The sequence below is a fragment of the Notothenia rossii genome (assembly GCF_949606895.1).
Source record: "Notothenia rossii genome assembly, contig: scaffold_630, whole genome shotgun sequence".
NCBI classification, from domain to species: domain Eukaryota; kingdom Metazoa; phylum Chordata; class Actinopteri; order Perciformes; family Nototheniidae; genus Notothenia; species Notothenia rossii.
In genome coordinates this window covers 1-2,500 of record NW_027639467.1, presented here as the reverse complement: position 1 = coordinate 2,500, position 2,500 = coordinate 1, and positions in this window count along the sequence as shown.

Sequence of the window (2,500 nt, the reverse complement as noted above, 5' to 3'; positions counted from 1 at the left end):
AGAGTGTGTGTAGTGTGTCTCAGAGTGTGTAGTGTGTCCTCAGTGTGTAGTGTGTCTCCAGAGTGTGTAGTGTGTCTCCAGAGTGTGTAGTGTGTCCTCAGTGTGTAGTGTGTCCTCAGTGTGTAGTGTGTCTCCAGAGTGTGTAGTGTGTCCTCAGTGTGTAGTGTGTCTCCAGAGTGTGTAGTGTGTCCTCAGTGTGTAGTGTGTCTCCAGAGTGCGTAGTGTGTCCTCAGAGTGTGCGTAGTGTGTCCTCAGTGTGTAGTGTGTCTCCAGAGTGTGTAGTGTGTCTCCAGAGTGTGTAGTGTGTCCTCAGTGTGTAGTGTGTCCTCAGTGTGTAGTGTGTCCTCAGTGTGTAGTGTGTCTCCAGAGTGTGTAGTGTGTCCTCAGTGTGTAGTGTGTCTCCAGAGTGTGTAGTGTGTCCTCAGAGTGTGTAGTGTGTCCTCAGTGTGTAGTGTGTCTCCAGAGTGAGTAGTGTGTCCTCAGAGTGTGTAGTGTGTCCTCAGAGTGTGCGTAGTGTGTCCTCAGTGTGTAGTGTGTCTCCAGAGTGTGTAGTGTGTCCTCAGTGTGTAGTGTGTCTCCAGAGTGCGTAGTGTGTCCTCAGAGTGTGCGTAGTGTGTCCTCAGTGTGTAGTGTGTCTCCAGAGTGTGTAGTATGTCTCCAGAGTGTGTAGTGTGTCCTCAGGTGTGTAGTGTGTCTCCAGAGTGCGTAGTGTGTCCTCAGAGTGTGCGTAGTGTGTCCTCAGTGTGTAGTGTGTCTCCAGAGTGTGTAGTGTGTCTCCAGAGTGTGTAGTGTGTCTCCAGTGTGTGTAGTGTGTCCTCAGAGTGTGTAGTGTGTCTCCAGAGTGAGTAGTGTGTCCTCAGAGTGTGTTAGTGTGTCCTCAGAGTGTGTAGTGTATCCTCAGTGTGTAGTGTGTCCTCAGAGAGTGTGTAGTGTGTCCTCAGAGTGTGTGTAGTGTGTCTCCAGAGTGTGTAGTGTGTCCTCAGAGTGTGTAGTGTATCCTCAGTGTGTAGTGTGTCCTCAGAGTGTGTAGTGTGTCCTCAGAGTGTGTTTAGTGTGTCCTCAGAGTGTGCAGTGTGTCCTCAGAGTGTGTAGTGTGTCTCCAGAGTGTGTAGTGTGTCTCCAGAGTGTGTAGTGTGTCCTCAGTGTGTAGTGTGTCTCCAGATTGTGTAGTGTGTGTAGTGTGTCTCCAGAGTGTGTAGTGTGTCCTCAGAGTGTGTAGTGTGTCTCCAGAGTGTGTAGTGTGTCCTCAGAGTGTGTAGTGTGTCTCCAGAGTGTGTAGTGTGTCCTCAGAGTGTGTAGTGTGTCCTCAGAGTGTGTAGTGTGTCTCCAGAGTGTGTAGTGTGTCCTCAGAGTGTAGTGTGTCTCCAGAGTGTGTACTGTGTCTCCAGAATGTGTAGTGTGTCTCCAGAGTGTGTAGTGTGTCCTCAGAGTGTGTAGTGTGTCTCCAGAGTGTGTAGTGTGTCCTCAGAGTGTGTAGTGTGTCCTCAGAGTGTGTAGTGTGTCTCCAGAGTGTGTAGTGTGTCCTCAGTGTGTAGTGTGTCTCCAGAGTGTGTACTGTGTCTCCAGAATGTGTAGTGTGTCTCCAGAGTGTGTAGTGTGTCCTCAGAGTGTGTAGTGTCTCCAGAGTGTGTAGTGTGTGTAGTGTGTCCTCAGTGTGTAGTGTGTCTCCAGAGTGTGTAGTGTGTCCTCAGAGTGTGTAGTGTGTCCTCAGTGTGTAGTGTGTCTCCAGAGTGTGTAGTGTGTCTCCAGAGTGTGTAGTGTGTCCTCAGAGTGTAGTGTGTCTCCAGAGTGTGTAGCTGTGTCTCCAGAAGTGTGTAGTGTGTCCTCAGAGTGTAGTGTGTCTCCAGAGTGTGTAGTGTGTGTAGTGTGTCTCCAGAGTGTGTAGTGTGTCTCCAGAGTGTGTAGCTGTGTCTCCAGAGTGTGTAGTGTGTCCTCAGAGTGTAGTGTGTCCTCAGAGTGTGTAGTGTGTCCTCAGAGTGTGTGTAGTGTGTCTCCAGAGTGTGTAGTGTGTCCTCAGTGTGTAGTGTGTCTCCAGAGTGTGTAGTGTGTCTCCAGAGTGTGTAGTGTGTCCTCAGTGTGTAGTGTGTCCTCAGTGTGTAGTGTGTCTCCAGAGTGTGTAGTGTGTCCTCAGTGTGTAGTGTGTCTCCAGAGTGTGTAGTGTGTCCTCAGTGTGTAGTGTGTCCTCAGAGTGTGCGTAGTGTGTCCTCAGTGTGTAGTGTGTCTCAGAGTGTGTAGTGTGTCTCAGAGTGTGTAGTGTGTCCTCAGTGTGTAGTGTGTCCTCAGTGTGTAGTGTGTCCTCAGTGTGTAGTGTGTCTCCAGAGTGTGTAGTGTGTCCTCAGTGTGTAGTGTGTCTCCAGAGTGTGTAGTGTGTCCTCAGAGTGTGTAGTGTGTCCTCAGTGTGTAGTGTGTCTCCAGAGTGTGTAGTGTGTCCTCAGAGTGTGTAGTGTGTCCTCAGAGTGTGCGTAGTGTGTCCTCAGTGTGTAGTGTGTCTCCAGAGTGT